We start from the raw sequence: 26,890 nt of genomic DNA, 5'->3' as shown, positions 1-26,890 counted from the left end.
AATTAGCTGAACCTCTTCAAAGTGATTTGTTCAAGATCACTTTTTTTTTTTTTTGGTGGGCTGGTGGTGTATCTTTTGATTTATTTTTTCATCTGCTAAAGCAGAATTTTGCACAGGAATAATCACAGATAAGTTCTAGGGGTAATGTTACCACTGAGTGGAAAATGATTTCTGAAATGACTGAAGGATGGAATGTCTTTTCTTCAGGTATTTCAAAATAAACTCCAAAACTGAGGAAAACTGCTGAAGGAAAATGAAAGCTTTGTTACTTGTCCATGCTTTTTCCAGGAGCTGAAAACAGTTCTTAGCCAGCCATAGGTTGTTGCCTGCTCTGGCACAGCACTGCCACACTCTTCCCAGAAGCACAGCCTTGAGCAGTGATGGTTACAAGAATGTTCAAATGGAGATGGTGGCATCGAAGCCTTAATGACTCACAACTGAAATGCTTTAGTCTTACCGCCCCCTTCTCAATATTGTAAGAAGACTAAACCAGCACACTGAGAAACAGTTTTGCGTGACTTTTTTTTTTTTTTGGAAATTTGCTGCTAGAACAATTCTCCCTTCAGTAATTCCAGTGTTTTAAAAAATCAAGGGTCGTACTCATTGAGGGCAATAAGCATTTTGCAGCCAAGCTTCTGATCAGATTGAGAAGCACTGGATGGCTCAGTAAATGACAACATGACAAGGTCCGTCCTCTCTGGGATGATTACAACTGGTTCAAATTCAGACCAGACTGATAATGACTAGCTGCTCTCTCTGGGGGAACACAGTTTAGCTACCCAACTTGCTGTTGGAGAATGTGTGATCCTCCTATCTATGACCTCCACTGCTACTAAACTAATCTTTGGTCTCAAGGACAAGGCCGTGGGCTGGAAAATGAGTGGGCTGAGAGAATAATGGGAGTATTAGGAAAGTGTCAGAGTAGAGGTGGAAAGCTCTTCTTGCTGGTATCACACTTTAATGTTTCGATTGTAGATGCTTTGGTTAGCATCAGCCTCTCACTGAGAGGTTGCTGTACAAATTTTCATTACAGGAAGGGAAAGAAACAGAGAAACTTGTTTTCATCCCTTTTTAGAGTATCACCCTGAAATAACTCCAGTGAGTTTCCTGGAGTTACTCTGGTTTAAAAATTGGAGAAAATAGGATAGTCTTTGCATAATGCAGTTCTTCAAAAAAACATTTCTTGGGACTTGTGGCACCTTACAGTGCCCCAGGAATCAATGCATATTGTCGCAATGATTGGAAATGTTTCTAACTCTGTAATGTTAAAGTCAAAATGAAGTGGAAAAGAACATTAATGGCTGAGCATTCTCCTGGTTCCAGGAAGGAATATAAAAACACACCACTAGTGCTGAAACAAACATCGGCCTGAAATGTCTTGGCAAGGAGTCATCCTTCCATCCAAAGAGCCAGGGCTCGTGGTGGGGGGTCAGGTCTCTGCTATTCTTGATGCCCCTCATGCCTTTCTGTAATGCAGTGCTGCATTTCCCTTGTGGAGGGGGAGAATGACATTACATCTGGTAATGATGTTATTCTTATTGCATTCGTGTGTTGCACTGCTGTACAGACCTTGAAAATATACATTCAGCCATTTGATACAGCTTTTATTTTGCTACACACATTCTCTCAATCTTCAGCTCTGAGGCATATTGACTTAATTCCCTCTTTTCTAATGCTGTGTGTCGTTTAATCACATCCCCAGGAAAAGGTGTAATTATTAAACCACAGGAAAGTTAATGACTGGTATTTGCTCTTCAGCATAACCCATTTTGGTGTCCAGGGTTTGGCATGTCATCCAATGGGAAAACCAGCTTAGAGACAAAATGCTCAAACCACATATGATTTTCCAATGATTTATACAACCTCCCCCCCTCTCCCCATATGAGTTAGAACAATAGTTTTGCTCCTTGTTTTAGAAATGTGTTTTTTGATCAAGCTGTATGGTGCTTACCGTGTGGAAGAACATAATACCTGCTGAAAATTCTTCCATGGAATTATCCTGTCTTACATGGGGGATGGGCGTTTCACCATATGCAAACTAGGTTCTACATAAAATTTGCATACTTGTGTAAATGTTGCCTGCAGTACTTGTCATTACACAAATGCTTAATTCAGGGTTTTTTCTTAAATCAAGAGCTCCTAATGTACTTTGCTTATTATGTGTAAAATCCCTAGGAAATTTGCTAACAATTGCTCAACATTTTCTTTACTGAAGGGATTTCGTGGCAGTCTTGCAATAGCAGTTGCTCTTTAGTAGCTCACTGTATGTCTTATGAATTCTATTTAACTAAAGATCCACTAAACCATATCAGTTCTTATATTGGTCAAAAAGAAAGGAATACAATCCATTAAAATGCAACCTTTCTGCAGTTAGTTGGGATTTTATTTAGCAAACGATGTTCTGGAGTCAACTCTCTGCTTATTGCCCATGAGATTCTTTAATAGTAATAGAAGCTTAGAAACAGGCCCAGTCTAATCAGTGGTTTGTAAAACCAAACAAAAAGTATCTGAGATGTGATAACCTGAAATGCTACTGCATTGATCCTGTAGCTGCTTGCATGCATCTGAATCTGTCCCTGTCTTTGCTCCATTACCCATTCAAATCAGTAGATCAGACACTGGAGAGAGACTTTATGTATGGAGGATTAGGGAACAGTCAGAGTTTCCCTTTTTGGGTGGAGGAGATTTGTGCAGTGGCTGTGCTTTATTATATATGAAGCCCTAAGGTGAAGACAGAAGGCATACCAGTAACAGATGGATAGTTTGTTCAGGAATTGTGTGAGATAAGGGAAAACATCCATGGAATAAGGTGCTATTCTGTATGAGTAAAGGTATCAGAACTGCAATGAATACATTTGAAACAGCACCATTGCTTTAAATAAAGTGGATAATTGTTCTGAAAATGGAGGTTTAACAATATTTTTAGAGTGAAATGGTCATGGTTTACTTTCTGTTTCACTGAACTGAATAAGCTAGAATCAAATTGTAAAGTTGCTCAGTTGCATGCTGATCTGCTTCTTGAGCATTTGTGATGCTTCTACTATTAAAGAGTGTAGAACTCACTTCCCCCTTAATAGAGCTTTTAGTCTGAGCTCTGTGAGGGATGGGACTGCTATTCCAAATTATAGAGACACTAATGAGCTGGTTCTGGGTTCATGCACAAACTTTACACCAGTGGTGTTTTGCTGCATTCACTTTAAAGACTGTTTCTGATTTCACGTTTCAGTTCAAGAACGTCAGGTTTCCTAATTTAAACTGGCCTTCAGGTCAGAAACAGGCTTTAGACTTTTTCTTAGGAATTTATGCTCCTTTGTGCCACAGAAGGGACATAAAGCCCTTCCACAACAGGATGGCAGACTTTATGCAGGTGTGGAGATTGCACCTGATCTGGGCACTGGTGAAACAGGCTTTGGGACAGAAATTCATCCTCCTTCAGCCTGAACACCTCATCCATCTCCTCATTCTGGCAGCTCTGTGAGGACAGTCACAGTGTCCTCAACACTAACAAAATTTCCACACCCTTTACATGTAGATGAGTTACATCAGTGAAGGTGATTCTCGGAGGAGGTATTTGATTTCCACATCCCGCTTGGACGTTGATGGGGGCCAAGAGGACTGATATACTGGGAAACTGGCTGCATGCTGACAGAGGTACATGGCTATATCAGAATCTTAACTCAAGTAAATTGGATGATTTCTTAATGAAAACGTGCATGGCATGGGAACTGTTTCCATGTTTTAGGTAAGATGAAATCTAGGAATGTGCTTTTGTTTTTTATACATTTGGGGCTTAAAATAAAAGAATGTCAATTGGGGAGTAGGGAAACAGTTGTTCAGTTGGAAAGTTTGAAAGTTGTTTTTGAAGCAAGAGAGAGTATTTTTTTTTTCCTCTCCTCCCCACTCTATAAATAACTCTTGGCAGGCAGAAACAACCTTGATTGCATGAGATGAAGTAGAGCAACCAGCAGGCTCTACAGCAGAATAAATGGCACTGTGCCAAGAGCTTCATCAAATGAATAATAGCTTCCACTTGACAATCAGTAAAGTGCCTCTTCTCCTGTGGATTTAGTTTTTAATGATGATTAGAGAGGATGGGCCCCTAAAATTTCTCTGGTAGAAATGACCTCCTATTAATTTCTGTTACTTGAAATGCTGAATTTCAAAGCTATTTTACAGCTGCAAAACCAAAGGCATTGACATAAAGGAACTATTATCTTTGTAATTGTAGCAACAAGTACTAAATTTGTCATTGATTAACAGAGACTTTTTAACTTTATGATCCTTCTACTGGCTATGTCCCTTGTATAATGTTCTGAGCTTTCTAGATTGCTATGCTTTGAAAGTGAAATGTTTGCTAGAGTGTGAAAGAATATCTTGTGGACTAGAAACCCTTTCTGCATTTCTGCCTCTTTCTAATTTAATTCTTTCACATATTTTGTTCTAACATTTGGTATTGATCATTGTGGATAGCTAAGTGTGTGTTTCAGTACGTGTGGTATAGGAGAGTACTTCCCAGGTGCATGTATGCAGGGTAGGTAGGTGTGCTTTGTCAGTGGGATGCCTCACAGACAGTGAAAACAAATACCTAAATCCTAGATGTCATTTTTCTCATGAACAATGGGATCTTTCTCAGCTCAGCTGAGTAAAGAAACCTGTGGATTTTAATGCAGAAGGATTTTAATTGCCTTGATATCCTGGACCTGCAAACATACCCTGTGCCTCTTTTTTTTTTTTTTTAAATTAAGAAAAGTAGTAGAAAGAAACTTTGGAGAACGCTCCTGGAGCCTCCGTGATGCTGTTTTAGAGGGTAGTTATAAGGCTGATTAGGTCTTGCTTCGTTATTAAAATTAGAAAGAAAAAAAATAGAAGCAAATTACACTGTAGGCTTCTGTCCTTGGGCTGCTACTGCTGTTGGATTGGGACAACACATGCTGCACAGTGTTTAATAACACAGCATAGTTTTACAAAGCTGTAAAACACTTCGTACAATCACCCCAGTGTTTCAAATGCCCTGAAGGTACCCGTTTCACTGCTAGCAAGGAGCCAAAAAATGCTGCAGTACCTTGCAAGTGTCTGCCCTGATGGAGAGCTGCCTTGCACCGCCACTCCTGGCCGCTGGCAGGCAAGCAGAGGAGAGGTGCTGAGCCTCTCCTGTGGCCGATGGGGCCCGGAGCCTCGCAGGGCTGGCTGACCACACCTCACCGGTGGGGAGGAGGTGGTGGGACTCCCCGCTGGAGTCTCAGTTGTGCTCACAGGAAGTCTTGACGGCTATTGATGGTACTTAGAAGAGTGGTGAAGGGAAAAAATGATGAGAAAAAATGATGATGAGGAAAGATCTCTGAATGTATGGTTAGGACTTGAGGAACTGACTTCTGCAAGCACTTTATCGCTCATAAAGCTCTCGCTTTTTGAGATACGGTTTAATAGCTTAGTGGGTAGTATTGGTGATAGGAGGGTGGTTGGACTAGATGATCTTGTAGGTCCTTTCCAACCTAGTGTTTCTATGATTCTGTGATTCATGAGTGGCACTTTGGTACAGTAGAATCATTCCAGAATTCCTGGTAAAAAAAATTCCCTCAGACTGTTTCCAGCTGTCCAGAAAGCAGCACAAGATAGAGCTATGAACTCTCAGTTGCGTATTTTTGTCTTGAAATGTCATCATTAGTTACTTTCCTAAAAAGATACTTTTAGGAAATCATTTCCTACCTCACGCATTGCAAGGTATCTTGTTCCATGTTCATTTTCTGTGGTGGACCTGCCTGGCTGATTTTCTGCCCAAGGTACAATGGCCTTGGCTGGCAGATGAATAAGCCTATATGCTTATGCCTGGGCAGTTTCACAGGCTGGCTGCCCTCCTTTCCCAGCTTGAATCCTCTGTGAATGGCTGTACTTGGGGTAACATAGCTGGATCCTGCAAGAGCTTTCTGAGCCTTTGGTCTGCTAATGCTTTCTCGTGGTCCTTGGAACTTCCTTCCTGCCTTCTCCTACAGGTGTTTGGATGTGCGATATTAAAAAACAACAACAACAAACACTTATTTTGAACGAAAAATTGGAACTTTTCATTTACAATATTGAAACTGTATGGTCTGGCAATTTGTCATAACTGACGTTTTCCCCCACGTGAAAAATCAGTGTTGATGAATCAGCATATTTATTAAATAAACATTTCTCTTAAAAAGTTTTGGCTAACAATATAAGTAAACAGAGTAGGCAAACAGATAATCATTTATTACTGGAACTGTTCTATATGCATATGTGAGAGTTGGGATTTTCTTCAATTTGTGATGATTGAAAGTTGTTTGGCAAATCTCTTCTGGAGATACTTGTTTTGGCTGCCTTTGTGTGTTGCGTACTATTGTGTTTTTTGCCAAGTCAACAAAATAACTAACATTTTGGATTAAGAGCTTTGCATTTGCAAGTTCAAGTTGTAGGTGCACCTTGCCTAATGCTTGCATAAAAGCTGCTGTGTCTCTGATTCCTGCTGTTGTGAAATTACATAGCATTTGTGTAGCAAGCATGCTGCAGAGGTATAGCATGAGAAAGGGTGAGGTGCTGTTTTCCTCATGAGACGTGAGCAACTGCGAGGGGTTCTGTCTCTCTCTGGGGGCTGCGGGACCCCTGTAACCCTGGTGGAAAAGGGCTGCACTCCATCGCTGGTGCTGGCATGCAGAGCTGCGGGACCATGGGATGGGGCAGCGGGGCAATGTGGGGCTTGTGCGGAGCAGGGGTGAGGGCTCAATGCGTGTTTTTATGAGGATGCCGTAGTCCTTCTAGCTGTTAATAACTGGTCTCAGCTTTTGGATGCCTGTCCCAGACACTTCTGCATGCAGGTTTCCAGCCGTTGCTGTCTGCGGTACCCAGGTATAACATGGAGATGCTGAGAGTATTGTTGGCTGTGATGAGCTTGCAATGATGGAACACGATCTTGGGTGGATGGTATGCCATTCTAGCAGCCACTCTGCTCACTGGTCTGCAGAATGTGCCTCCACCATGTCTTTGCAATAAGATCAGTTTGTTTTTTCTTCTTCCGCTACTGGGACCTGTACTATGCATACACAATCATGTTTTGATGATTATTGGCATAAGTTTGTGTTCATTTAGCATGTGGTGCCATATCACTTAATCTAGAGTCCTCTCACAGGTGATGTGTTACCAGCTAACAGTGTAAAAATTACATTTCTATTCCTTCAGATGTGTACTCCAGGAAATTTTCATTGAAGCTCTTGGAACTCTTATCAAGGTTTGGAGAATACAATGCAGTATCCAGTGCTGGCAACTTGATTTTGTTGAGATATCACAACATCTCAAAAATGATTTCCTGCTTTAAATTTGTGGGACTATGACACTGTCTTGGACATGGCTGTGTGGTAACTGTTAAGAAGTGATTCTTTTACTAGTGATGTGTGTGAATGAGGCAACACCAGGCAGTGCTGAGGTAGTCATGTAACCTCTGTTTGCTGTTGAGCAGCTAAGAAGCAGAGCAGAGGCAAGGAAGTGCTGAGAATATCATGTTACGCTAGTGGGAAGGACTTGTTTCTTTTCTCAACAGGCAGAGGCCCTACAGCATATGTTGTAGATCTGCAAAACTCATACTTAGATGAGATAGCAGGAAGAAGCATGCTTTTACATAGTCCCTCCTACTGATGAATGTCCTTTGCATACTACTGCATCTTCAAGAAAATCCATCATTTTATTTATAAATTCATGACTTATTTGTCCTTTCTTTTTGCACCTTCCTTCATGACAGAAGAACTTCCCATCGTTTCAGTTGGGACTTCAGTGTAAGTGCTGACACTGTCAGGACATGCTTGATAAGGTTGTGGCAGCCTAGTGCTTGTGCTTTCATATACAATTAAATATGTCTGGGCTATTACAAAGACACTAGCATTGTCCATGAAGCTTCAAGTCACTGTACATCTGTGAAAGCCAAATGAGGCTGTAGATAGTACCTTGCCCAGTGATGTTGCCAGTGCTCTGTGTCAAACTCAAACCGAATACATTGAAGTTTGAGTTTGTTTCAATGTCTTGAGTTAAATTCAAACTTATAAACAAGATAAGAGCTGAAACCAGACTATGTGGCTTTAAACCACACAAGACTTTCCCTTGTGATTTTTTTGTTCTGTTTAAATTTAGTTGAATAAAGTAATGAAAACACTCTGTAGGAATAATAAGTTTTAAAGCATCTTATCCCAGCAGTGTGGTTGGGATAATTTGTGGTAACCTGGAACTCAAAGTTGTCAAAATAATTTATTGTAAGTATTAGGAATCAAAATCAGCTTTAGAAACCCTTCAGATATTCTTGTGACTTCAGCTTGCAGAAACTGATCAGACTCATTTAAAAAGCTTTGTGACAAATGTACATGCATTCTGTAGTTGCTCAAGTTTTAAAAATGATTCATATTTTTCACAAGAAGCCTACTGCTTCTCTATGTCTCCATACTTTTTATAATCATTAAGAACAGTAATTATTTCTCAAAGATCCTTCTGTCTTCCAATGTCCATTCTCTGGTTACCTTAAACAAAAAGTAGTAGTCATTTATTTCAACAAATGGTAAAGTTATGAAATCCTCTGAAATCTAAATATTCAAGAAGGAATCAAGGATCTAGCTTTCCACAACAATCCCATAATAATTTCTTCAAGCTGGAGACAGATAAGCTCAGAAGTCTTGTACTGCTGCAAGTTGTGAGCTGCTACACATGTTGCAAAATAGAATTCTTGTCTTGAGGTTCATTTTTTTCTGAACTGCAGCTAATTTTCATGTTATGGGGCAGATTCTTCTCAAACAGATGGTTATAGTCCTATCTTATCGGCTGGAGATCAGGCCATGGAAATTTTGGAAAATCTATGCAACTGGAATTGAATCTACTGCTTTATTATTTTGGATTTATAATAATTTCTGCAGGTTTTATAGGTCTGATCTACATTTAGGCAGCAAAGTGAGAGACTTCCTTCTCAGGGAATAAGATATGTCTTAATGTATTACAATAAATTGTTCCAGTGGAGCCTCCACAAGATGTCTGAAGTGAATAGACATTCAACCAAGTAAAACTAAAGGCAGAAATGAAGAATTGAGGGACAGATCTTCAGGTGCTATTAATTAGCTTATTTCATTGACTTTGCAGCTTTTGAGCTGAGGGAGGTAGACTCTAGTATACCTATAACTCATAGTGCCTACATCTGCCAGTGAATTAGCTAGCATTTTCTTAACTGAAATGAAAGCCAAATTATTTATGCTTTTCCTTTGACATAACATCTTCACATCACTGTTCCAGAAACATTTCGGATGTGAACCATAGCTCTGGAGAACTGTCTTTGTCTGAGGTAGATGTGCCATAAATTAGCAGTGTCTGCTTCCTCTGCATGGCTAAAGGTGAACTCATCCTGCTTTGCAGCTGAAGAGGTGGAAAAGCTTTGGGTCTATTGAATAAATGTTAGAAAAGTCTGGCTAAAATAACCTAACAGTTTCTTGATCTCAGTATGAATTTGTCTTGAACTGGTGAACTGCAAAGCTGTAATATTTAACAAGTGGGATGGAACAATATTTATTCCAATATTCCCAAGGAGCCCTGAGTAACAAATGAACATGTTCAGGACTCTGCCTTGTTAATATGGGAGTAATAATAAACATTTGCTGCAAAATTTAAGAGCAGAATTTGCATCCCTTGCTCTTGTTGTGGTAATTAAGATGACTGTATTTCTCTGCTATCATCATACTGATCTTCCAAAAATGTGAAAGCTGTGCATGATGCAGCCCAGTGACTCACCCAAAAGAAAACAATGCTTAATTATCTTTAATAAAAGCTGCATTTTTCAGGAAATCTAAGCCTCAGAACAGCCATGTTCAGGCAATCTGGTATTTATCAGTGAACAAGGCCCCGTGTGGGGCATGTAAGTGTTTGCCACAATGTATGGGGAAGCACTGATGGATCCCTGACCATCGGTGTCAGGGGTGGGTCCCTGGAGGGTGCTCAGCCCTGGCCCACCCCTGGTGCTACTCAGTCCCCGAATTATTCCTTGTCTTTGCCCATGGCTTTACTATGCGTTTCAGTGAGAGCACAAACAGAACTGTTAGAAAACCCTACTCACTACAGAAAGTTGTCAGCACTTGAAAACCTGCCAGAATTTAGGCTAATTATTTGCTAATTAATTAGATGGTAGAGGTGCATTTGAGGAAAGAATGAATATCCAGGACCCCCACTGATACCAGGGCTGTAATAAGCTAAATTCTGCTTGTTGTGTGATGAGCTAGCACCTCTGTGAAAGGTTACTGCAGGACTTACCTGTCACTGTAGCCTTATTCGAAGGCTGCCCAGATGTCTAAGGAGTCCTCTGCCCTTTGCTCAGTCACACATACAAATTATTTGGTAGCAGCAATAGTTTACTTCTGTTTGCTACAGATGAAGCTGACGCCAAACTCACTGAACTCAGCTGTTTTCTCTTGCTCCTGGTGCTTTCCTTTGCCTGTCCCTGTGTGGTATCATCCCCTCCTCTCACTAAGCAAGTTTCTCATTCAATGAAAAATATAGAAAAAGCATGTTTTTTCTGATTAACACAGGAGCTCTGATGGTTCTGGTGCGTTATGCTCACTGGAAATAACACATCCTCAGTGTTCAACTGGTGTGTAGTCCTTGTCCTGGAGTATTTCTGAACTCTCCTCAAAGCTGCCTGGGACATTGCAATCTGTGTTAAAAGCGCAACAAAAGTAATTAGGCACTGAAGTTACACCCACAATGCCTCTCACAAAGGGCTATGCAGTGTGTTTTAGCCACCTCTCTGCCTTGGTGATGGTGCTTGGCTATGCTGGCCCAGCAGGGTGGTCAGGTGGTTACTGCTGGAGCTCCTAAGATGACAGTGGAGAGCTTGCAGCATGCACCCTTCCCTGCCATGGAGTCAGCCAGTGCTTATGTCTATGCAAAAACACAAAGGTGTTTCCCAGACCACTCCAATTTGTCTCCTTGCTTTGGGAGTGACTCTTAAGCCAGGTCACATGCTTTCCTCTTGCTTCAGTGGGACTTAAGCATGTGCCTATGTTCTTTCCTGGATGAGAAGCCATTAGGAACAGATAAAATGTCTTCTCTAAGGGTAAGCAAACCAAAAGGATGATTGGCATTGGCAACAGCCAAACAATTCTCCCAGCACAAAAAGCTGGAGTGCTAGAAGGAGCAGAATGCTTCTTCCCAACGGGCTTGTCTAGCTGATAGCTTCAGGTATTCTCCGACAGCCTCTAGATCCTCCAAAACCACTTAAATGCGGTCAGCTGTCTCATCTTGCTCAATGCTAGCTGAATGGTTAGTTAGTTCCACAAGTAAGTACATCAAAGTATCTCTCTTCTATAATTTTTGATCATCACAATATTTATGTAATTTCCAAGTGGACAGAGCTTAGCTTTCACTTGTGATTTTTTTTTTGTGGAATTGCTCCTGTATATGAAGCTAATTCTGTGTGTTTGATCACAGCTTTTTCTCTAGGCAGAGAACTATCCCATGCAGCTCCAAGAGGTTCTCAAGAAGATCAATGTATGTCCTCCTAAACTGAAAAGTTTGCATTTTTTTTTAAGTTATCATGGGTGGTTTTAACAACTTGTATTACTTAATGTGTTGATTTTGATGGAAGATTATAATCCAAAAAATGGCTTCAGTAAGACATTATCCAAGCACAGCTTTATTGAAGTCTTAAGAATGAGAGTTAGATCAAGAAACCTCTTTAATATGCTTTATATGTAGAAAAAGAATCATTTATCAGTTCACCTACAGAGAACTTTTAAAGATAGTGAATGAGGAGCCAAGTTTTCTTTAAATACTGAGCCTCTGAGATAGCGTTATTGACCTGGCTGTGTTCCTCTCCTGGCAATATGACACAGTCTCCAGATAGTCTTAGAAAAGAAATCACCCTTCTCTGAGTGAGTGAGTCTGAAGAGAGCCAAGAAAAGGAGAAAATTCACATGAAGATACTGTTACTCATGCTCATGGGTACCTTGCTTTTTCAAGAGCACAGACGAAGGAACTGTGTGCATCTGTGTTTAAATTAGTGGAATTCTTCTTGTAGAGGCTGAGCTGTCATCTTTGAAATAGCACTTGCCAGTTCTTCAGGATCACTGCTCTCAAACAGGGAAGGTTGAAGAGATGTGCTGAGTCCTGTAACTTATCTTTTCAGGGCTCAGGTATGAATAGCAACTTCTTAAGATGGATTTTGTAATGTTGCATACATTCTACTGCAGGTGACCACAGGAAGTTTTCTTTTTTACTGTTAATTCCATTGCTCTTTGTAGTGTCCTTTAGCAAAGCTATAATGCTTTTATGTTTGCATTGAAAAACCAACACAGGTCAAGTTTGTTAGTTACAGCCTTAGTAGTAACTAACAAAACTAATACGTTTTAATGTTGTAAGTAGCACGTATGCGATGTTCTGTATTGGTATGCAGGGGACTACTCAATAGAGAGGGTTGCAGCACTCAGGAGTGTATACCCAATTCCTGGGTTTTAGAACCAATAGAAATGATTTATGGTAACTGAGGATGACTTGTTTTGTTCAGCTGTTAATTTTAACTTTTAACACTGAGAGTTGAATAGGGACCTGGCAGCTGGAAGTGTTGCATAAATCGAATTTTACAGAGGATGCCATGACTATCGTGACCTTGCTGTTTATTAGGATGGTTTTCCAATAGTACAGTGTTTTGAAAAAAAATCATTTCCATATGAGCATTGGTGTGAGACTTTACTTTCTGAATATATCTTCCTCAGTTTGTCATAGTTTTTGCTGCCATGGAGCTATGAGGAGGAACCTGTTTTCAATTGGTTGCCAGAATACTCACATACTTAGACAGTGCAGTTCAGAATTGATTTATTTTGTGGATATAAAGTTGCAGTTATAACATTTTATTGAACAGTCATCATTGGTAAAGAAAAAGCTGAGGCACACTGCAAAGAGATTAAATACCTCTGAACCCACGGGTTTTGGACTGAGTGGTGAAACAGAGCTGTCTTTCCTTATCTGGTGGAAAAGGGCCTGGGACGCTCCATTGTCAGCCTGCTAGGAGATCTTGGTTTCATCCTGAGTGTTGTGCTGTGAGTGATAATGGATCTTTGATGGACTATTCTGAATATGGGCAAAATTCCCCTTTGCTTTTCTTGCTGTAGTCCTTCCTTAGAAGCATTTTTTTTTGTTGTTTGTTTTTAAGCTAGGATACATCCAGGCTGTATGTCAGAGGAATCTGAACTGGATCACTGATTGTTACAGCTAGAGGGTAGCTTTAAACACTTTTGTGCCTCTGCTTTCTGCTCTTTCTTGCTGGACTGCACGTCTTTGAGCACAGATTAGGTGTGGAGAACGGTCTTGTGTTTGGAGAAGGAGCCAAAGACTTGGACATCAATGTTCAATTTCCTGCTGAGTCCCCTGTGGCTTCCTGTGTCCCCTCAGGCAAATTGTCCAGTCACTCACTGTGCCTCAGTTCACATTCTGCGAAGTGGTGCACATTGTTACCTCTTAGGGGTTTTATAAGGAAAAATATACCAAGTGTGGTGAGCTGTACAGCGTCTATGGCAATGCAAAGTGCTGCCCAAGTCTTGGGATCATGATCAGGCCTCCACTGGGTCGGCTGGGTGTTTTGCTTTGGCTGATTGTAGCAGGAATTCACAGTCATGGAGTGCAGAGGAAAGGTTCAAATTAACATCTGGGTATTTATTATGCTCACATTCATCTGTCATCTTTGCTCAGTCTCCTACTCTGATTAAGCCATCCAGGAAAGGCTGGAAAGGGCTGGTTTTGTAATTAAGAAGGGAACGCGTGGCTGAGTTCCCTTTTACCTGTTGCAGAACATGGAGCACCGGGCATGAGAGACATGAACTGGATGTAAACTTCCAAGAGGAACTGAGTAATCATCTTAGTGATATTGCCTGCAGCTTGTCTGCTTTTTATGCAGCTATAAGATTACTGGAGGATTGTTCACATCACTGTGACTGCTGGGATTCTGGGATCTTGATGACAGTTCCTTTCACTCTGTTTATTTCTCTTCTATTCATTTGCAAGACTGCATATTTTTTAGTTTGTTTAAAGGAGTCCTGGTCATGTTTTTCCCTCCGATTATCTCTCAAAGAAGCAAACCTGACAAGAACAGAGTCTTGACAGTATTTTGGCTCCAATCTTTGGCAGATATTGAGTAAAAATGTGGCATGAAAGGTGTAAGCTTACGCTATTTACATCTACATTGAATAGCTGGTAATAATGGATTTGCAGTGTTAAGTTTGTTACCTTTGAATATCAGTCACTGTTTGCAGCTCAAAAATACCATTTGCAAGATCTGCTAGATCTTTCCAGGCTAGGTTTTGTCTGTGAAAGCACAGATAGCTATCCACTAAGATTTCCATAAATGTCTCTAACTCCAGCTGCAATTTTCCTGGAGAGGTCGCAGAAACCTCAGTCCATTCCCTATTTAATACCTGTGTCCACATGTGCTCAGTGCTGTTGGTGCAAAGGCATTGCCATGTGTTGCACCAGTGTTGAGTACCTGTAAGAGGACAACGCCACCTCATCTCTTGGGTGGCTGTGAGCTTTCCCAGCTGGGAAACCTCCATGAGGAGACAAGCAGGTTGTTGTCTCCTCTCCCCTGTGCTCCCCAAGGCTGAGTGAGGGCAGTTCTCCCCATCTGTTCTTCTGAGGGACAGCCTCTCACCAGGGTCCCCCATGGATGCCTGGCTCTCTAGAGCAGGACTATGACAATATTCGCTGCTGTCTGTGCATCTGCTGGTGTCTTCCCTTGAATGAGTCTGTGCACCAGCAAAGCTGATGTGGACCTGGCTCAAGTTCCCCTGCGGGGTGACAGCAAGAGGGACCATTCAAACCCTCGGTAGTGCAGATGGGCATGAAGGTTATTTCATGGTGATGTCTCTTCAGCAATGCCCTCTTATTCCATATTCCAGACACCCTTTCTTTCTTTCTTTCTTTCATCCTTTCCTTTGAATTTGCCTTTGCTTCTCCTTGGGGGCAAGTTACCTCCATGTCTCTGAGCCTGGCAGCCTCACATCAGTTTCCAAAAAGGAAACCTTCCAAAAGCCAGAAGTGATCTCATGCAGTTTGCTACTTTAGCATCCCCTGACCCTTCTTCCCCTTCCCTCTTCAAGAACTCCTCTTTTGTAAGTCCGTTGCAAGAGTGTAAGTTACTTCATCCCTTGCTGGGAACAAGTAAAATGTAAATTCAGGCTCTCATGGACACCTTTTTGGGACTTTGGTGACTTATACAGTCTTGATGAAGGTTTCAGTGCAGGTGGCAATTACTTCACACTGACAAGCAGAACAGAATCAAGCCTCTGTGGCTAACCCTTTTATAAGCTGTCCTATCAGGATATGGTATCTCCCTGAATACATTTTAAATTTCTTCTCAAGGTAACATCATTTCAATGAGAAAATAAATCTGCTTATGTTCTTTCCTAATCCTGATACCCCTCTTGCAGAGGGCATCCTCAATTCTGTTGAGAGTTTGTTTTTATTAATTGACCTGTCAAATCTTCAGATTGGTCTTGAATCACAACACTGAAACTGGTTCTGTTCATCACTGAGATACATAAACACCCTTCCCAAGATTGTGGATGCAAATAAAAACTTACAAGTCCTCAGGTAACACTGTGATTCGGATGTGCTTTGTTAAGGGCTCAGCCTACCTCAGAGGTGCCATTGAGAAGTTTTTATACCTGATGTTTGCAATGCAGCTAATCAAACTCTGTTCTGAAATCATCTTCACGGAGCACTGTGCTGGTGCAAGAGAACTAGATGAGACAAGGTGTCTGGTACTGCAGTTTTTATTAGGACTTGTTTTACCTGTTACTTTGTGTGTATTCCAGTCACCCTTTGAGATTAAAGCTCATTTTACAATGGGCAACTATAGTTTGCTGTGTCGAAAGATGGGAAAAGCACAGCACAAAAAATGGGTTATATAATTAAGGTCACATGGAATCTACAGGAGAGCTACTGAAGATAGATGTCAAATTTCCCAAGAACTGGGCCTCAGCTGTAATCATAAATCTGTTTTACTCTCATTTACTTGCATTGTCATCAGGAGATGATTTATTAAAATCCACAAAGGTCACAGTGCTGCCTATAGTAAGAATGAGACAATACAGCTAACTATTGTCTGCTATACTTGCCATAATCTGATATAATTGTTTGTGTTAGCATTCACATCCATTCATATATCTAGGAAAATCTTTTTACAGTTTACTCTTGCTTGCTCCAGTTGTCCATTCTCAGTCAAATAATTAAACCTTGATATCCCACTGGAAACCACCATCTATCCTCAGTTCACTCAAACAATGCCCTAAGCAGGGGAAGTGTTTTGGTATAAACTCCAGGCTCTGTCTCTGTGGAAGCGTACTTCGCTCAGACTCCGCCACACTGCAGGTTCATGAAACTGATTGTGAAATGTTCTGCTCTTGGTTTTGCCTTTAGTCCATCTTCTGGTTATGAAGGACTCTTTTTTTTCCCTTCAGAAAAATTCTGTGCTCAGGTGATGGAGAATCTTGGACTGAGAGTTTTCTCTCAAGTTTGACAGCTTGTGATGTATTCTTCTTGTACATAAGCACATACGTGCTTTTTGAACCTAAGTGAAGGTACTGGTCATCCAGAGCCCCAGCAGCTCTAAGTTCCTCAGCAGAAGTGGATGTTGTGTGAAAAATATCTCAATGTGTTTTTTTGGGGGGATTGTCACCTGGAAACTTCATCTAACCCTGCCTTTTTGCTGGTTAAAGGAGGCACCAAGGTACCTGGCTTCTTTCTGCACACTCTGCGTTTCACGCTTGCCAGCATGCTGACGCTTGATGGGGCTTTGGACGCTGCTCTACTTCACAGTATTTTTCTGCTTAATAACTGCTTAAGAGGTAACCTGTTTCCTTTTCAGCATTTTGTGAATTTGGAGAAGAAGAAACTGGAGGAGTTGACAGGGCCCCTGCCAAGTCAGACTGCCCAAGAGTTTTAGACCAGTCATTGTTTCAGGCTCTGAAGCACAAATGAGTTAGAAAACATTATGTTGCTTGACATTTTTACGTTCTTCAGCCAGAGCTTTTCATTTATAACAGTGGATGACCTGTATTTGAATGCAGGGGAAAATAAGCCTCTTTAATTTTGGGGAAAATACTAGAGCTGTTCTTTCACCTGATCTGGAAGGAAGAGGAAAGGTTGCCAGAAACAGCACAGGAATTAATGAGAATGTGAGATAGTGAAGATGTGAGGAATTGGCTTTTATGCCTCCTTGGATAGCAAAAGTATCTTTAAAAGTAGCTTGCAGGGAACAGTCTACTTCTTACACAGAAAAGATTTTGGAACTGACAATGAGGAACATTTCTTTTGCACAACTGGTGTTTCTGAAGGGCAGGAGGACAAGCCACACACCCTCTACACCTGGTGAAAAGTCTGTGTAAGTCAGGGTAGTGTACAGCTGGAAGCTTGTCCCTGAGTGTTCCTATACTGAAACTTCGGCAATTTAAATTCCACCTCAATCATAGCTAGTCATAGAGATATAAGATGTTTTTCAGGAACATACCGGGCCTTTGCTGAAGGCTTATTATCTCCATCTCAACTGAGATTGATGCCTGGAGAGCAAGAAGAGGACAGAAGAGCTTGTGCTATGCAAAATCAATGTGACTCAGCAAGGGGTACCTAATTTGGCTGAAGTGTGGCCTTTGCAGTGATGGGTGGGACTGGAAGGAGCCCAGCTTCCACGGGCATATGTGCCCCACAGTGCCCGCAGTGCTTCTGCTAGCACGTGTCTCTGTGCAGACTGCATTCATCTGACGTGGACTCTCATTTTGTGAGTGGGAGTACTGCGTGAGAACTTTTAGCTGTTTTTCTTGCTCTCCCAGGCTGGCTGTTTATGAGGTGTGACATGGGCCACAGAGGAAGGATGAAACTGGAAGGAAACGAGCTTGGACGCTCTGTGGGACGCCTGTCCCAGGACTGGGGTCTGTCCCTGGCAGAGAAGCGTTTCCGTGGATGGGCTCTGTGCCTGTGGGGGTTCCTGGCTGCTGTGCTGGGGTGCACTCACCACTGCCTTCAACCGCAGGGCCCCAATGAAAGCGCAAACCTCTTGTGTTGCGCTGCAGTGGGGTTGCAGTCGCCGATGGCAGCGTGAGAGCGGGCCGCCTGCCATGAGCCCCGCACCAGTGAGCAGGGGGCCTGGGCAGGGGGCTCTCCCTAGGGTCTCGCAGCTCCTCGTCCGGCGCTGGCCTGGGGAGCCCCACGAGCACCCAGGGGGCTGCCTGGTAGCAGCAGCGTGGCTTCGGGGCCCTTCTGCCTGCATTGGACCCACTGCAGGGAAAGAAGCCATGATGTGAGATGTTGGCAAACAAGTTATCCGAAAAGAAACATTTGTCAGTTTGAGTCAGAGCCCTGTTTGCTTCAGTGTCAAACCAGAAAATAACTGGAATCAGGTTGAGACTTTTTTTGTTATTGAAATAAAAAGCTGGAGAAAAAGAAAAGAAAAAAACAGTTTTTAGTGTGGGATTTTTTATGCTTTTGCTAAACTATAATGGAATTTATGAACACCAACCTGAAATTATTTGACTGAGCGTTTTTCACCCAGCTCTAACTATAATATTTTAAACTTGTTTTAAAAAGGAAACTGCTGAGTAAACGTTTTTGAAGTGCCACATTCCTAGCTGTGAAGATCAACATTGTTTCCAGAGAGGTAGTATTTCTTGTACCTGTCATCTCTGATTTGACTTCTGATCTCTTCAATGCATTTTTTTCATTTAATTTGTGTGCTAGTTTAATCTCCTTACATTCACAACAGTAATAACAATTCCAAATAATTACTATAATAGTAAGAACCACCAATGGTTACTGTCAATTGTAGGAAGAATGAGGCATATCTGATATGCAGCTCCATAGTAATCACACATCACTAAAAATATATCTCTGTATAACGAACAAATAAAAAGTTGGTTTTGCATTCAGCTATTGGAGTAGGAACCGATTTTCAATTTCTTGTAATTCTTAATTTTTGTACACATAGAATCAAACGTTCAGTAAAATATTATTTTTTTCATTCTTTCTACTTCATTTTTACTAAATTCTGAGAGACTGGCTTTTCATTTATGTATAGTTGTGCTTTCTTCTAGACTCTGGCAGCACTGCTGGTGGTGGGGAGGGTCTGAGGAGGAGACATGAGTATGCTGGGGGACTGGTGATTTGCTATTTGTAATTCACTCCAAGCTCCAGCAACTGTTTGTGTTTTTGTATTTTTGTTGTTATTTTTTCTACCCCACAGGGCAGAGTAACAGCTCATTTCAGTAGTTTTCCTGCTGCTCCCTGTGTCTCGTGCTGCTGTTTTGAGCACAGTGTGAGCTGTGTGGGTTTGGGAGCGGAGCTGCCAGCTATGCGAGCATTTCGGCTTGGTTGGGGCACTTGGTGTGGTGTCTGTCCAAGAGGGAGCATAGCTCTGCTGCCTCTGCTGCTGGCTGTGGTGGCCGGACTTGTGGTGGCTCTTCACTGTGTGCTGAAGAGCCAGCCACAGCCAGTGATGGTCTGTCGTTGTGCACCAGCACTGAGTTTATTTCTCAGGAGCTGTTCTCCTGGCAGCCTCAATGAGGTCTTCTTCAGGGATAACGTAATGAGGATGTCATTGTAAGTTAGCTCTACATGCATCTGGATCCTGGAGCTATTTTTGGTTCAGGCTTGGTGGAGCCTGAGCGAGTGCTGCTGTGAGCACGCAGGAGTCACTGCCTAGGAACTGGACTGACAGCTGTGCCATGGCTGCACCAGCCCTGTGGGTCCTGCACAGTAGCTGGAAGTGTTACTGGCCCTGGCATTGCTTCTGCTCCTGCTACAAGGCCTCAAGGGTTGCAAAGCAGTTTGTTACTTTCTCCGTTGGTGCTTTTTCTCTGTCCTGTACTCATTTTGTTGTCCTTCCTGTTCATTGCTCACCTGCCGATGCTAAGCCATTCGTGGCACTGCCGCACCACCAAGAGCTCCTGGTCTTGTGGGATCTTAATGCTAATGAGCAGTATTGGCCACAACCCCCATTCAGAAGGGAAAATGTGCTCCTTTGCCTTTCAACTTTTTAAAGGGTCGCATGGCTCAGCAGATGCTGCCACGTCCCAGCCCTGTGATCATAACTATCCTGGATTCAGTCCTGTGTTGTAACTGTGTTGTTGAAGACGGGGGTGCAGTCCTTACTTCTCTGTGGTGGTTGCCGAAAAGGCTTCTGCACGGACCTTGTCAGCATGTGATTTGACTGCTTCTCTTTTCCTTTTTTCAGACTGAGAGCCTAAAAGCCCACATGCTGCCTTTTGGTATGGGGGTCAGACAGTCCCAAGTCTCAGAGAAATCAGTTGCGATCTCTTAAGCCCACCAAAAATTTGTATGCACTTAAATCCCCAGGTGCAGAGGTGATGCTATGATGCCTCTTGAGAGCTGAGAGTAACCTGAGAGGTGAAGGGGCTCTGGATGGGTAGAGAAACAAAATCTGGCTCAGGTGAAACAGGCTGCTGCCCTACACCTGGGGGGAGAGAGAGGAGTCCTGGTGCTCCCAGGTGAGGCAGGGCAGGGCAGGGTGCTTGCTTGCAGTTCTGTGCCTTTTTCTTTCATGTTTTTGAGGTTGTTCACCAGTATGAGCAAACAAATGCACCAAACTGGGACATCTGACACTGGCCTTTCCCGGACAATAATGCGTACAGTGCTGGCAGCTGTGCATAGGTAAGCCCTTCTCTGAAACAAGCTTTGCAGTCCTGGGACTTGGCATTCTCATCCCCCGCTGTGAGCGGTTTGTGCAGGGAAGTTGCACAGAGTGGGCTCTGTTAGCGCTTGTCTGCTCAGGGGACACCCGTGCCTTTTGCTATGGTGCTGTTTTTCAGCAAGGGTGATTTTCACTGTCCATTTTAGATGTCATTTTTGTGTGATGCTTTCAGCTGTGAGTCTTGGGATATCCTGCCTCTTTCAAGAAATTACAAGCGCCCAGTATCTATGACTTAGGGCCACGAAGATGATCAAGGGGCTGGATCACCTCTCCTACAAAGACAGGCTGGGAGACTTGGTGTTGTTCAGCCTGGACAAGGCTCTGGGGAGACCATATAACTACATTCCAATACATAAGGGGAGCCTAAAGGAAAGCTGGAGAGGGACTTTTTTTTTTTTATCAGGGAGTGTGGTGATAGGTCAAGGGGTAATGGCTTTAAACTAACAGAGGGTAGATTTAGATTAGATATAAGGAAAAAATTCCTTACTCAGAGGGTGGTGAGAAAAGAAGTTGTGGATGCCCCCCAACCCTGTAAGCGTTCAAGGCCAGGTTGGATGGGGCTTAGAGCAACCTGGTCTTAGTGGGAGGTGTCTCTGCCCGTGGCGGGGGAGTTGGAATTAGATGATCTTTAAGGTCCTTTCTAATCCAAACCATTCTGTGTTTCTATGATTTTGTGACTTGGTTATACCTTTCCTGGCTGAGCTCTGCTTCATTGACCTGTCAATGACATTGTTGCAACTTACTGTGTGCAAACTTCTTTAAATGACGACTTTTGTTGGAAAATAAAATAACCTTCCCAAGTCATACAAGCCAGAGAAGTCCCACTGGAAGCTATTGTGGTTGAGGGCAATAAATTAACCACTGACACAAATACATGAGGGCCAATGGAGGGAAAACATGAATGCGGTTCATGTTCTTACTGAGCATAGCTGACCTTGGGGATTGCCAGGACTCTATGACAAAGTTTGGGTGGCTACTTTGAAGTCTGCTAGTCCTGGAGAAAGGTGGAACCCCAGAAATAGACTTGTGGTGTTTTTGTTTGTTTTGTTTTATTTTATTTTGTTATTTGTTTTTGAAGGGTAGGGGGATGGGACTAAAAAACATCACTGACCATCCCAACATGCACCAGGACTCTCCATCCCCACAGTGCTCCTCTGTGTGTACTCACATAGGCCTGGGGTTTCTGCTTCGCTGCAAAGTAGGATCAAGCTTCTGGCCTGACATCACAGCAACGAATGAGAAGAGCTGTTTGGAAACCAGATTTTCATTCTAAGGACTGAAAATTTGTTACTTAACTTTTTTGTGTGTCATTTCTCCTGTCTTTGAACTTTGAATGCTTGTACACAGGCACAAGTGAAGTTTGGATGAAAAAAATTGATTGTGTAATGGAGAGTTGACAAAAAATGCCTGGATTGGGCTTCCTGAATATGTAGAACACTGTCAATGGAGAAAAAAAGTGGAGGATAATAATTGACTTGGAGAGAGAGTGGCTTGATCTTTTGGAGGAGTGTTTTTAGGAAGAGCAGCTCCATCTCTCTAACTGGAACACAGAAAAACATTGTCTTAAAATAGACTTAAGAAACTGCTTGAAAACAGTGCAGGGGCAACCTGACAAGGGACTACTGTCCTGACTGTCAGGTAGGCTTGAGGTGATGTTCTGATCCTTGTTGTGGGCAGCTCTGTCCCTGGCTTTGATGCTGTGTAGAGGCAACAGTCACAACAAGTGAAAAAGGACACAGGCAGGGTGGGAATTGCCTCTTTGGCCATTGAAAAAGCTCATCTGACAGTGCATGGGGCAGCCCTGGCATCTGTCTCCCTGTGCCCCATATGCTGCTTAATACATCATATAAAAGTTGTCTTGCAGCCAGACCCAGAATGCAGAGATGTGATATATAAATATATATAATATATATAATTTTTTTTTTCCTGGGGAAGTGCCCAGAAGTGAGTCTGTAGTACCTGGCTTGTAGTTATCCCGAGCTAGGTCCAGTAAAGCTTATTAGCAATATGTTGTTTGTTAAAGGAAGGTTTGCACTCTGTTCCAGACTGCAAAAGTATCTGCATGATATGAGTCATTCCACCAGAAATATACCTCAAACTACCAAAAACTCATTGCACTATGTCAGGAATAAAGTTTGGACAGGAAACAGAGGGTTTTTTTTTTTTTGGCTTCAGGCAGAAAAAGTGAACCCCTTGTGAAAAAAAATTGCAATTTCAAGTGGAAAATGTGGAATGAGGGAAGAATGTACAAATAATGCCAAGAAACAGACTCACTTCTCTGGCACAAAATATAAAGAAGTCTTTCCAGTTGATGGTGGGGAAACCAGAAGCAATGGGGTGGTCCAAAGTTAGCAAACTGAGTTGTCTTTTCATTTTGTTTTGTAGTTTTCAAGTAGATTTTGAAGAGCCTGCAGTATGTTGTAAAATCCCTTCTGGATGACAAGAGCAAGAACAAAAAGCAGATTCTAAGTTTGTCAGACACATATTCATGTTTTGCTGGTGAAAACAAACAGAACGGCCAGTTCTTTTGAACTTGGGTGTAGGTGTATACAATGAGCTCATGTAGATCCAGGTGCAGCCATTAAGGAAACATTTGATATTGCTAGGTTCCTTGAACTTCAAATACTAGTACTTCTAGAAAGTGTGTTATTTAATGTAAGTGTAAATACCAGGCAAGAAAGGGAGCTGCTCTTTATAGCTTGGGAAGTCATGTGCTTTCTAAAAACAATTAACCATTTCATATACTTAATATACAAGAAGAGAGTTTTAATGAATCTGATGTAGAACCTGTGACATTATTCCTGTACACACTGCTGAAACTGTGATGACATTGCCCACCCATAGTTTTACCAAAAACCACACTTGGGTTGTCCTCCTCCTACAAACCATAACCCACTCACTTCTGAGGTTGTTCCCAGGTGTCAGTTCCCAGGTGTCGCTTGGCAGAACTTACTTTGCTGATTTTCCTGCCTTCATACCTCTGAACTTTATCAAAATCGGTGTAGAGAAGTGTTGGATTCATTTAATCCACGTCCCCGGTTTCCTGCGAGGTGAGCTCGCTTGGTTCCAAGTAACCATGGCTGGAGCTGAGAGCCGTGTTCGGCACTGGGGAAGTGGAAATGAGAAATGGCCTGGGATGTTGAGGCAAGTTCTTCCTGCCAGCTGCGGGCGCCACCCTGAGCACAGTGCTTGTTAGTTTTGTCATCTGTGCTTCTTGAAGATGTGCCTGGACAGACAGGTGGCTTCTGAGCAGGACAAAGTGATCTGCAGGACAGGCGCTGTCAATGGCCAGCCTGGGGTGGACATGACCCTGCTAGGACAGCAGTAGGTGTGCGTGGAGGAACTGATGTGCGGATGGCTTCCCCGCCTTCAGCAGGGACTTGGCTTCATTCTGTGAGCTGTTGGGTGTCGGTGTGGTCCGCCTGGTGTGCTGCATGTGAGGAAAAAGTTGGTGGTTGGTCTTAGTGAATGTCTTAGATAAGGAAATCACTTTGGTTTCGGCAAAGCAAAATATCAGGAAAGCATTAATAACGAAGATAGGCTTCTTCCTGCACTCCAGGTTCATTGATTTCAGCACTGTAAGGCAGGAATTCATATTTCAGTATTTTATCTCTCTTTTTTAATTATTTCTAACTTTTAGTAGTCTCTAAAAGTTATTTAAGAATTAAGGCAGTAAGTAGTCAACCTTTGTCATTAAGTGTTAGGTGTTGGGGGCACCAGAATAGTTTAATACATTTGTGAAGGGAATGAAACGACAGATACTTGGTCAGCAAAACTTTAGGCTGAACTCTACTATCCACAGATGTTTATTCTGTGAAATGCAGATACAAAATCTTTTCAGATTTGTTTTAGAGTTCTCTTCAGTTTCTCAGCTTCTAATATGGAAGACAGCCTCTCACAAATGTTGTCTAAAGTTCTTACATTCCTGTTTTTATTGACATATTTAGATTCTGAAATATATTGATCTTCTCTCTTAAGTTCTTTTGTGAAGGACTAGAAATAAATTACCATAGGTCAAGTTCTGTTTATACAGTGGACTGTTCCTGCAGAATTGCCTTCTTGACTTAATAGCTTCCTTTCGGATGACATTTCTCCCAGAAAGAAGACAAATTGTCTAAGGTCAGCTTGCAGATCAGCTCAGAGTGTAGGAGGAAATTGTAGTGGATCAGCTAAATTGCGGCAGGTCTGCCAGGCAGTGTTAGGCAGCGTGCGGCTGCTCAGAGGCACACACCATGGGAGCGCCACCCCCCGCATGGCCAAGCACAGCTTTTTGCTGTCTTTTTTTTCCCCTTTTCCCTTCTCTTTTTTCCCTTTTCTCTTTTCTGTAATTTGTCCAATTCTGGCTGTTCCTCAACTCTTACAAATTTGACTGGGCCGGTGACGATGAATTAAATGGGCATAGCTATCCTTTTAACGTAATGTTGAAATGTCCGGTGGTCCCCAAAACTTCTTGTATTAAATCCAGCAACTACCAGGTTGTATCCAAAGTGGTCATACTTCTCTGCCAACATTACACAATGCAGGTTTCCCTGCACCTTCCCTTCCTTTACTTCCTGCAGCGTTCTTTGAAATTGTCTTAAAAAGAGTTGGATGCTCAAACCGTGCAGCTGAGTCTGTTCTCACAACTGCTCAGTGGCTGTGATGTGGAATTTGTTTCCTGATGTATAGCACTGGGGGAGAGGGCTGAAGGACCTGATGCAGGTCTCATTGATCCTACTTTTGGTGAACATGATACTGCTCCACAAATACATATATAAAAATAAATGAGTTGATTGAGAGTAGTTGTGCTGAAGCTAGTGGCTGTGTATTTATATGAAATTTACGATAAGAGAACAGTCAGGCCTGCAGGCAGACAGAGATCAGAATAGCATCAGAACCTACCTGTGCATTTGAAGAAGTGCTTAAAGAACTAAACTAAAGGTTGACTTCGTGCCTGTGTCATAATACACTCTGCCCGTTGAGGCAGTGGTTTAGCCTGTTTCTCTGTTGCAATGCTTGTTACTGCACCGTAGCTCTATTTTAAAGTGCACCTCCAAAGCCCTGCACGTGGGGTAAAAACCTAAAGCACAACTGTGTCATATTTAAAACACTGGAGTTACCTTTTCACTTTGAAAATTGTTCTGTTTATTCTAAGCTCCACAAGAGAAGAAAAATAAAAGTCTCCTTTTAATTAAGCTCTTTATCCTTTGAAGTTATTTTGGATTTTTTTCCCATTGGTGATGTAATTTATGTAAATAATCATGTATCTATGAAAGGAGTGTGTCTGTCAAAAGCTAAAATAAAAAACATCCGTCATTTTGAAGTGATTAACATTCTCCAGATGTTTAAATCATCAGATTTCAGGAGTTTCCCTTTGTTGTGATAATGATATAGTATCCAGAACAAGAATGTTTACTTTTTTGTATGGGTCAAACACAGATTTTTCACAATCCTATTAAAGCATGCAGTTTATTGTAATTGTATGTGCAGATGAAAGCATATGCAGTTATTATTATTTCCCTTAATTGTAAACTGCTGCTGGTAATTTTACTGTAAAACTGAAACAAAAGGAGCATACTTGAAAGGACCACCACTGCCCACTTATGTAATCAATTTATAGATGTCAAGTTTGTACAAAGATGGTTATCCCTTTCTGTTACAGGACATGTGACATGCTACCACCCTGCAGCGCGTGCACACGCTCTCCCCCTCTTAATTTTTGGGAGGGGGCTTGGGGAGTTGCTTGGACATACCGTAGATGTAGCTGATAATATTAAGTGACAGTTCTGAACCCTTGCAGTCAAATGCATTCAACTTTAGACTTCAGGGAGGAAATAAAAACATGCATTCCTCTCTAATGCGACAGACCTCATGGCTGATCAAGAGAGCTTTACCCGGCCTCTGCCTGCCAGCTCACTATGGTAACTAGAGCCACAAAGCCTTGCTGGAAGTTAAGGGTATTTTTTTTTTTTCTGTTCAAGGAAAATGACTACACATATGTAAGATGGGTCATTTCCTTTCCCTTTGATAATGCTCGCATAGCAACTCCCTGCAGTAGATAAAACTAGCTAACATACAAGAGAAATGTATGGATCTTGCATGTTACCAGACTGGCAAACCTTTCTCAGAGCTGAGAAAATAGACCCGGACAAAAGTACTGAGTATGCTGCTGGATGACGGTAACTAGCTGGC

The 26,890-nt window shown here is 42.1% G+C and overlaps 1 long non-coding RNA gene across 1 annotated transcript in view; it reads left to right on the top strand.

Annotated features, from left to right (window-relative positions):
* Nucleotides 1-26,364, top strand: part of LOC310903189 — a 40,571-nt gene extending 14,207 nt beyond the window's left edge. Inside the window, exons 2-4 of the long non-coding RNA XR_014587344.1 lie at nt 3,533-3,651; nt 20,581-20,679; nt 21,798-26,364. This is a non-coding gene — a long non-coding RNA (uncharacterized lncRNA). The remainder of the gene's footprint in view (nt 1-3,532; nt 3,652-20,580; nt 20,680-21,797) is intronic.
* The last annotated feature ends 526 nt before the right edge of the window (nt 26,365-26,890 follow it).

Source organism: Anser anser (genome assembly GCF_964211835.1).
Source record: "Anser anser genome assembly, chromosome: 8".
Classification (NCBI taxonomy): Eukaryota; Metazoa; Chordata; class Aves; order Anseriformes; family Anatidae; genus Anser; species Anser anser.
The sequence above is the reverse complement of the archived record's forward strand: the minus strand, read 5'-3'. Positions and strand labels throughout refer to the sequence as shown.